This window comes from Rattus norvegicus, chromosome 2 (assembly GCF_036323735.1).
Source record: "Rattus norvegicus strain BN/NHsdMcwi chromosome 2, GRCr8, whole genome shotgun sequence".
Taxonomy (NCBI): Eukaryota; Metazoa; Chordata; class Mammalia; order Rodentia; family Muridae; genus Rattus; species Rattus norvegicus.
Genome location: NC_086020.1, coordinates 109,960,319 through 109,971,241, shown reverse-complemented (window position 1 = coordinate 109,971,241; position 10,923 = coordinate 109,960,319). Strand labels below are relative to the sequence as shown.

Sequence of the window (10,923 nt, the reverse complement as noted above, 5' to 3'; positions counted from 1 at the left end):
AATATGTCATTTCTAGTTTTGCTTATATACTCAATGAGTGAGTCTATGAAATTTTTAGAGACATCTGTATTTACAGATTATATATATGTATATGTATATATATATATGGAGAGAGAGAGAGAGAGAGAGAGAGAGAGAGAGAGAGAGAGAGAGAGAGAGTCATTATTTTATGCACGAGACAGGGCTGAAGGCTTCTTATTAGCATGTTTTGTATGAAATTCTGCCATGAACAAACTCTTTTCTCTTCCATTTCTCTGAAAACATTTTATTTGGCTTTCATTTTAAAAGCATATCCTGTTCAAACTGGAATTCTGGGTGAGACTTCCTCTGATGTCCACGAGGGAATACGGTAGTCTAGAAGTAGCTTCTGCTGTCAAAGGAAATAGAAATTTATAGGCAACAACTATTTTCAGAATGTGGGCAATAAACTGCATAGGATTCCTTCCTAAGGGGAAAAGTAAAAACAATTGATGAGAGTCTCCGTTCTCACTTTGGCTTTCAACAGCAATCATTCTTGGATTTTCAACAGAGCCAAGAGGAGTCTCTCATGGAGGATACAGAAAATAGATTGGAGACTGGGCTGTTAAGGGTTCAGAGTATGGAGTTTTTAAAGTCTACACAATTTCCTTTCTTGCAAGGTTCAAAATTTCCCATTCTCCATTCACTTTGGTTATCCCAAGAAAAAAAATTCAGTTTAACATTCTCCCAAATTTTTCATTATGACTAATAAGGGGATAAATCCTGTGCTCTTTATAAAATTATAAACCAAAATTCTTATGAGAGATTCCTAAAATATTTATTGTTTATCTGTATGTGTGTATGCATAAATATACATATATATACATACACACACACACACACACACAAACACACACACATACTCTATATGCATGCAGGTGTCTATGAAACCAGAACACAGTGCTAGGTCCCCTGGAACTATATATATATATATGTATATATATATACATATATATATATAGTGTCTGTGTGTATACACATATACAAATAAGTACATTTATACATATATACATATGTATATGAGTAAATTCTGTATACACACTCATATATAAAGAGTTAAAATGGAGTTGTCCTGTAACAGGACACCAATGACTTTACTAGACTTCAGTTTGATTATTTTAAGTGGAATTGAAGAGATTTTTCAATAGCCTCCTTATAATTTTCCCAAAAGTCTACCTACCTGCCTAGACTTCCATATTTAATAATAGTAGATTGTTCTCCAGATGTTGGAATCCATGCCATTCATAGTACTACACTATATTTTCTTTTAAACATGTTATTTGTGCATATTTGTGTACAGTGTATGTGTTTGTGTGTATGATTTTATGTGTAAGCACATGTGTACACGTGTATATTATGATGTGTTTGCTCTGGCATCTGTACCAATGGAGCACGGGTGGTCATATTTCTCCTTCCACATTTAAAAGGTGGCTAGAACAGACCCCCTACAGGCTTGCTTAGTCCTCACCTTTATATGATGAACATGTGTTCATCTACAATGTGTCTTTTTTATTAATCATTCAAAATAATGCTTTTATTAGTTTTTTTATTTTTCAGAATATAGTATAATTAAGTAATTTTCTCTTTCTCTCATCAACCTCTTTTACACATCCCTAATTTAATTTATGGCCATATATATATATGTATATATATATATATGTTTTGTGTGTATATATGTGTGTGTATATGTGTGTGTGTTCCTAAGTATATAAATGCATAAATAATTCGGTGCATATAATTCTATATACATACTTCAGGTCTGACTACTTACTATTGGATAACCAACTCACCAGTTGGCTCATTTTGAGGAAACCTAGCTCTCCCCCTCTCAGAATTATTTAGTTGCCAATAACTCTTTGCTTAGGGATGAAGCTTTGGAAACTCCCTCTTCATCAGCATTTCTAATTAAGTCAGCCTTTTTCAGGTCATGTGTAGGCATCTGAGTTGGGAATGCATCATGTGTGTAGCTTCTCTGATTTTCCTTAGAAGCTTTGCTTGGCAACAGATAGCACCACTACTGAAAATCATGACTCGTCACAGTGCAGTTCCAGAACCCAGTCCCAGCTCATACATCTATGGCATCATCTTCTTAATCTCACCAATTTAAAAAAATGTGGTTTTCTCTTGTTCTATTGTATTAATACTAAACTAATCCTGAGTTCAAATCTAGACACAGTGAGGTCTTGGCCAGTATGAGCTACAGACCTAAACTTTACCTCAGAATGACAATAGCAAGAAGCCCTCATTGCTTTCCTCCAGCTTGGCCTTAGTGCTTTCTGTTACTTACTCAGTCTAGTTCTCCTGATATGGCCAGAATACTTTTGCACACTGCTAAAAAACTTTTTCTGCATCTTTGTTAGAACCCCATATCAATCATTCCTTCATGCAAAGTAGTAGTATGTTTTTCTAGCTGGATTTGTGCGTCAACTTAACAGAAGCTGAAGTTATCACAGAGAAAGGAGCCTCAGTTGAGGAAATGCCTCCATGAGATCCCAGCTGTAAGGCATTTTCTCAACTGATGATCAAGGAACAAGGATCCAGCCCATTGTGGGTGATGCCGTCCCTGGGCTGGGGGTCTTGGGTTCTATAAGACAGCAAGCTGAGCAAGCCAGTAAGAAACATCCCTCCATGGCCTCTGCATCAGCTCCTGCTTTCTGACCTGCTTGAGTTTCAGCCCTGACTTCCTTTGGTGATGAGCAGCATGGAAATAAGTTGAATAAACACTTTCTTCCCCAACTTGTTTCTTGGTCATGACGCTTGTGCAGGAATAGGAACCCTGACTAAGACATGCATCCTCTTCCATCATGCCCTGGCATGCCACTGTGCTTTCTTTCTTCTCCTTGATATAGGAAGCAAGGGATTCTTAGAAAGACTGCCATTGTTAGTTACTCTCCTTATACAACAGTAGTACCTATGTGTCTTCAACATCTCTCTTAATCAGTTGTCAAGAGTTAATTTTCCTCTGGTTTCTCCCAGTCTAGAGAAAAACATATAGGAAAGATAAGAAGCAAGCAAGGAAGGAAGGAGGGAGGAGAGAGGGAAGGAGGGAGGGAGGAGAGGAAGGAGGGGAGGGAAGACTCAAAGAGGAGAAATTTCTTTCAGAAATATAAGTATCTCTCAGATTTTGAGAAGATAAAAGGCTATAATAGATATTTTTAAACAAATGTTGAAGAGTTTAAATTTATGTAATAATTCATGAACTACTTGATGTCAAAAAAGGAAGCTGAGTTCTATAATTCCAGGCATGAATTCTAATGTCGAATTACATGCCACATCTAACCAAAGCCATCTGTCTATTTTTAGCAAAAGACCTCACACAGAAATGAAACAGTAACCTGCACAAAAATACTTGCTTATGAATAAGAAATCTGGAAAAAGATATTTATCTGTCAAGGTACACAGAAAAATGTGACAAAAGACACAGAATTTTCTCCATTGGATTTTACAGAACTCCAATTGTTTATAGTTACTTTGTTTTCATTACTCTTCTTAGCATGTAGGTGTACAAGGTATGTATATGAATTTTCCTTTTCTTCAGTCTTTATCAGTTTAATTTAGAAAGCAAACTCTGTAGTTTACAAATCGTGAAGGCCTCCCACTATGTGGCAGCTGTAAAAGTATTAATTTGAATTTAAATAGTGCCATTAGCACACATTAAAATAGCATTTTTCTGTAATGTATTAATCTTCCTTAATTACTCAGTTGCATCCATTATTTTAGGAAAGTTTAGAAATTTATTATTCTTTAACTGTACAAGGTGAATACAGTTTTATTTTAATAAGCGCAACAGGAGTTATAAGTACTCTATAAATAAATTCTTGCAAAATTGCAGACTACCTTTAAGGATAGACTTCCTTAAATTTTTTAGATTGAGTAAGACAGTATGAAATTCCTGCTGCACACAGTAGATGTCACTGTTTCTCCATACTGGTAAAATGTCTAAACAAATTTTGGCAGTTAAAAAAGAAACATTTCAATTCTCAAATGTACATAAAAAAAGAAACGTGTTATTGTAGAAAACCAAAAGCAGGAGTAAGAATGTTTATGATAACTTGTAATTCTTTGAACTGGAAACTAAGCAAATGCTAACATAGCAGAAAATGCTTCCACACTTTGGGAGCATTTACATACAATGAAGTACTATAAAGCAACGAGAATGGCAAAAATTTACCCACTCTACAACAAAACTGAAAAACACTACACATTAAGACAGAGAAAAAGGATTAATCTATGATTACCTAAAGTTTGCAAAGTTACAAACATGCAAACCTCCCATGTAGGAAAAATCACCCTTGGGGTTGTCTGTAGATAGAAGACAGGAAGAAGAAACATGGAGTTTCTTCGCACATACTATCATTCTGAGCAGCAACTACTGGGATTTGCTCACTATGAAAATGCATTAAACAGAACCATTTTATTTGTTCAATAACATATATAGGTGTGTGTGTGCGTGCGTGCGTGCGTGCGTGTGTGTGTGTGTGTGTCTGTGTGTCTCTGTGTGTGTCTGTATGTGTGTGTGTATGTGTGTATGTGTTTGTGTGTATGTCTGTGTATGTGTGTGTGTGTCTGTGTGTGTGTCTGTGTGTGTGTCTGTGTGTATGTATTTCTGTATGTGTCTGTGTATGTGTGTATGTGTGTGTGTCTCTGTGTGTTTGTGTGTGTGCCTGTGTTTGTGTGTGTGTGTGTGTGTGTGTGTGTGTGTGTGTGTGTGTGGTAGACTTTAAACTGTTTATAAAATTCATTCTGATTCTGTCGGCATTTAGTCTAGGCTCCACCCCACAGTTACCTGGCAAGAGCCAGGTCTTGTGCCTGATTCACTATAAAAGGGTCTGCTTGTGGCCTCCTCACTCTCTTGCTTCAGCTCCTTATACTCTCTCTCCCCATTCCCCTCCCCCCTCTCCATGTGCTCATGCCTGTGTGCTCATGGATGGCCTCTTCTCTCTCTCTCTCTCTCTCTCTCTCTCTCTGACTCTCTCAAATCCCATCTGTATCTGTATCTGTATCTATCATGGGGGCTGTTACCTCAGAGAGAACGGGTGCCCCTAGAGGCAACCTGTTCCCCTCCAAAACGTACTGCACCTCCACCACACATATTCCTGTTTTCTCTTTCTTTTTCTAAAACACAACAATTCAACGAGGAAAATTGGTTGGACTTCCCCTTAAAATATCCCATCTCTTGAGATCTACTTAAATTATAATCTAAATTTCATGTATGTTGTATAAAAGGCAGGAATTCCAAAGGTTTTACTTTCATTTCAGAACTTTGGTATTTAGATTCAATATCATGATGTCTGGATCTTGTTTCTTTAGTAAAAGTCCAGCATGAGGACATGCTATTCCACAAGAAGCCATGGGTGAGTGTGGCTGTTTGCCCAAATCTCCCTTACATCAGACATTTTCTCAATACCAATGTTTTCTTCTTAGTATACAAAATATCTTTGAACTTGTCCTATTTTCCAAAAGAAATTATTCTATGCTTCTTAGCACCCAGTAGCTACTATTTAATCCACTTTGATTTTTTCCAGAGCTAGGATTTCATAGCTCTATGTTGTCTTCCTCAAGGGCAATTTCCATAGCAACACAGATTCCATAAACTTACCCCCTAAAGTTATAAGCTTTCATATTGTTGATATTTTTGTGTTCTTCTGTAAAACATTATAAAGCATTAATAGTCATTTCTCAGGAAGAGAAAAGATATGTAAAGCCTTCTATGTTCTTACCTCAGATTTAAGCTTGTGGGACATCAGTTCTAGAGAGTAGCTTTATCTCTGTGTAAAAATTTAAACAACATTATGAAGTCTCCAATGTGGGGAGCTGAAGAAGACTTGAATAAATGTGGAGTGAATAAAGTCTTAAGTGGATATGCATTTCTGACCTGTGCACAACCATGTCAGGAAGTAATCCCGGGTGGGTGGGTGGGGAAAAGCTCTCATAGAGGCAAGGGAAGGGGAGAAGTGATAGGGGAATTCCAGAGGGGAAATCAAAAAAGGGGATAATATTTGAAATGTAAGTAAAGAAAATAATCAATAAAAAAGAAGAAGCAGCAGAAGCAGATGCAGGAGCAGGCAGAAGGAAGAGGAGGAGGAGGAGGGAGAGGAAGAGGAGGAGGAGGAAGAGGAGGAGGAGGAAGAGGAGGAGGAGGAGGAGGAGGAGAAGGAGGAGGAGGAGGAGGAGGAAGAAAAGCATTCTTGGTATGCTTCAAGCTCTCAACTGGAAGAACCTTCCTCTGCTCCAATTGCAAGGTTGACAATGTATACGAACACAAGTGTTTACAAATTGGTGTGTGTGTGTGTGTGTGTGTGTGTGTGTGTGTGTGCGTGTGTGTGTGTGTGTATAAACAGGCAGCTTTAGTTACCTCCTTCTGGATGTTTACAGCCTAACGTTGCTCCTGCATAGAGATCTCCTGTTTAGACTACCTGACTCCTCCTTCTCTGCTGTTTATGACAAAGGCCTAAAGTTCCAGGAGGCTGTGCAGTTGGTACTGCTCTATGGGAAAGAGAGCAGCCCCTGACCTCAGATTTTGTACACCTGTATGCGTGTCTGGTTTTTCTTCTTCCTTGTCACCCCGTCAGGTCTCCATGATGAAACCATGCAGGATATGGTGCACCTGTACTTCAGTGTAAAGTATGTGGCGTCTCACATAGTTGGTATGACCCCTGTCACTTCTCTACATTTCTCTGAAATGTCACCTAAGAAAATACGCCTCCTCTATTAGTTCTTCTGGACACTGAGTAAAGGGGCTCTAACGGATCCAGGAACAGAAAACATGGCTCTGGCAGGCATTTCCCTACACCCGTTGCTTCTATTGTGATACAAACCCTTAAGCTAGACACCAAGATCTATCTATAATTTGACTGCTTCCTCCCACTAATGCTAACCAGTAAGGTCCAACTGTCAAAGTATTGAAGTCTAGCAATCAAAAGCCTCCTATGGCATCCTCAATACACAAGCTCAATCAAAACCAAACATCTCATCCTAACACTGGCATGCCTAACAAGCATGCATCCTAACACTATGGCCTATGGCCCATGTCTGTCTCCTCTCTATCCAGAGTCAGTCCTTTGTTCCTCCAAGGAAAATATCCCTTCCCCATCTCCATTGCTCCCCTCTCCTTCTCTCTCATCCTCCATCTCCTGTCTGTGTCTCTTATTCCCTGGCCTTTGTCCCTCTAGGGCAAATAAATCTCGTTTGTGTTGAGAACTTGATCTTGGGATGTCTTGTATAGACTTTGAGGTCCTTTCAGTGAGGAGGAACTGTGAGCAGAATTCAAGTAACAGGGATATCACTGTGACCTACTGGTGGTTTTCTCTTTCTTGATGACAGGAGAGAAACACATCTCACAAAGCAATCCCTTGTGCAAATTACAGGGAGCTTAAAGAAAAAGAACACGGAAAGTCTACATGCTGGTTGGCATTTGCAGTGGGAAGCAAGCCAGAGCCAGCCAGCAGTTTAACAGGAGTCATGAACACAAAGATCGATGGGGCATTTCAACCCTGAGTTTCTACAACAGGGTTGGGTACTTTGACATAAGATTTTAAAGGAATGAAGTAGAAATCAAGATGGCTTTAGCTAAGACAAGATGATAAGCATTTGCTATATATATTTTGTCCTTTATGTTTTTTATGTACACTGTTTAAAGTTTAAATTATTGTCTCCTCAAATAATCATCAGAGATGATTAAAACATTACAACTTTCTTCTAACTTTTGAGATTTCTTACTTACAGTCCCTTCACTATATAGGTATCACACACAGCACTTTCTTATTCCTTCTAGCCATGTCTCAGGATTTGCAGATGAGTCTTTCTCCATTTTCCTCTCCCTGTTGACCCCTTCCCATGTTCTCTCTGATAACCAGCATTACACTCTCAGGTTTCATGAGAACAACTCTTTTACATTCCACAGATGGATGAGATATGCTGTACTTGTCTCTCTGTATCTACTGTCTACCTTACTTCTGTCAAAATAGTTTGTGCCAAGATGTAGCATTTTTAATCACTGCGTAGCTTTCTATCATCCACATGCATCATGTTTTCCTTATCCATTCCCAGTTTGGTGGACACTTTACCTGTTTCTATTTCTTGGCTATTGTGAATATTATTGTAATGAACATGATAGAAAAAACATATTTTCAGCAAATCAAATTCATTTACTTTGGCTTTATGCCCAATTACATATTTGAAGGGATTTCACATGGTTTTCTATAATAGTTGCACTAATTTATATTTTAAACATTAACATTTTCAATATCATTATGAAAAAGATTCCCCTTTTGCTACATTTTTTTCCATTTTTGTCAATATATATAGAAATCTGCTAGAAGCAGGAAATTACTGTAGGATGCGTCTATTTAAATCACATTTCTGTTGGGAAGTATGCTTGATTGTATTGTCTAGCTGAAACCATTAAAAACAGTCGATGCCATCAGAGTTGGCCTCTTTTTCCTATTGATTTGTTTGGGGTTTTTTTGCAGTATTTAATTCTATACAAAAGATAGAATGAAAGTCTATCTATCATTTTGTATTTAAGTTTCCACAAAGAGTTAGAACAAAAGTATAGCCATAATTCAATGACTGGATTTAGATAGCAACTCTATCCTCAAATAAGTGAAGCTCAAGATTCAATACCTAGCCTAATAAAAAATAAAATAAATAAACAGCAAAGTAAATAAATAATTGTAGCTCTTTTTTACCACCTCATGAAAATGCAGAAAATAAGCTATCAGAAAAATTACAGCCTTACCCAAATATAGTGATCGCTCATTCTACTGCTTTTATTTGCAAATGTCAAAAACTTTTCAGACAATTCACTTTTCTCCTTTGCAAACATATTACATATAGGCACAGTAACATTAAGCCAATCCTAAACAAAATGATATCTTAATTATTTCAAGCAGAGAATTTTTTTTATAGAGTTTTGGTAAACAAACATCCATAAACAATCTGAAAGTGTGTGCTATAATTTGATATATTGAATGTGAAGAAAAAACAACAACAACAAGAACAAGAACAACAACAACAACAACAACAACAACAAAATGCATCGTTTTGGAGCCTGAGAGATGGCCCGTCAGTTAAGAACACTTAATTTCTCTTGCAGAGAACTTCGGTTGAGTTCCTAGTTCCCAGGAACTGATGCCCTCTTCTGGCTTATGTGGGTTCTGCTCATACTTGGTGCACATACATTCAAACTCATATATACAAAACAGAAAACTAGTAAATATTAAAAAAAAAGAAGAAGGATACACTTTAAAAATTTTTAATTTATTGAGCATTTTGGTGAGGACCACACATTTTGTGAATTTGGTTCTGTGTGGCTTAAACGTGCTTTTCCTAAGGTTAATTTTAGCAAAGCCTAACTTAAAAAGTTATAAAAAACAAACAAACAAACAAACAAAAAACCTAAAAGGGAAATATATAGAAAATCCGCCAAAGTAGCAGGGACGGGTTTTTAATGGAATAGAACAAAGGCTGCACCTCACAATGAGTCACCCTTCCATGCTGCTGTTGCTCTGCTCTGTCCCCACTTTGGTAGGAGCAAAGAGTCTTGGCTTGTGACATTTAGGTAGAAACTGTGTCCACACTAAAGTCTTTAGGTTTTATCTATATGGGCTTGTTTTCATTGTTTAACTGACAGACTTTTTCCAAAACACAAACATTCGGTGGTTACTATTGGTTAAGAGGAAACACTTGGCAATTTTTTGTTTCCTTTAAACTAATAGAAACCCTGTGTAAGAGCTTTCCTATTCCAGAAAAATAAAACGTTGTTATGCAAAAGGTGGATGTGTTTATCCTTGACTTCTAAACACCAGCTCAGATGGCTTCCTCACAATCCTCCCAGCCTACAATAGAGATCTTGGGGAGTGATTTCAAGTGCACCTGCAATTCAGTCTTTTGTTCCCAGGAAGCAAACAGAAACTGAAAAGACGCTCAGAGAACATATGACATTCAGATTGGACATTTTCTCTCTTGTTATGTAAAAATCAGAGGAAGGAACTCTTGGTAGCCTCTTGTACCATCTATAAAAATTGTATTACATTCAGTTATTTAACAAAAGACTAAATAAGGAACTGCAATCGAACATTAATATCAAGTATAATAATCCTTTTTGGTATTGACTAATAAAATAAGCAAGTATTTGAAAAGAGACAGAGGAGGAAGAGTAAAACCTTAACTAATATCCTACCTCTTGTGTCTAATGCTATTCTCTTTTATTTCTGCTTGCTTGCCAACCCCCAATTTCATTTCATAATAAAAATAGTGAGAGATAATTAATAAATGTTACACTAACATATATGCATCAAAATTTAATCAATTTGTAAAAATATTGTTGAATGTCCTACTAGGTATCCCTATTTGTATTAAGTAAAATTAGGATCCTTACATAACTGTATTCAAATTTCAGCACATTGTTTCATTTATTTTTCTTTAAATTTCTAAGGCTGTTTCTGTATCACTCGAAGGTAAGTTGCTTTTCTGACTTTTATTATTTCTTTAATTCTTTGAAGTTATAATATATATATATAATTTTCCTATACCTACCTGCAAAACTCTCTCTATAGTCTTCCTTATAGTCTCCCTTTCTCTCTTTCAAATTCTTAGACTCCCATTTTATTAATGTTGAAATATATAACTACTCAGTACTTTTGCTAGGATAAGATATTGTGATAACAGGAAGTTAAGGAGAAAACTTACAAATCATTTCAAGGTCCCAGTCTCTGGAAACAGGGAGATCACACCCACAGGAGACCCGGCCCGCTGCTACCCAGGAAGCAGAGATTGATGAAGGCCTTTGCTCAGCTCGCACTGTCCTTCCCAAGCGGAACCCTCCTTGTACGGTTCCTACTTCAATTATGCTGATGGAAATTTTCTCTCATTAACATGCTAGGAGCTTCCATCCCAGATGAT

At 37.1% G+C, this 10,923-nt stretch overlaps 1 long non-coding RNA gene across 1 annotated transcript in view; it reads right to left on the bottom strand.

Moving 5' to 3' along the window:
- Positions 1-249: 249 nt before the first annotated feature.
- Positions 250-10,923, bottom strand: part of LOC134485889 (uncharacterized) — an 86,036-nt gene continuing 75,362 nt past the window's right edge. The window contains exon 2 of the long non-coding RNA XR_010064200.1: positions 250-370. This is a non-coding gene — a long non-coding RNA (uncharacterized LOC134485889). The remainder of the gene's footprint in view (positions 371-10,923) is intronic.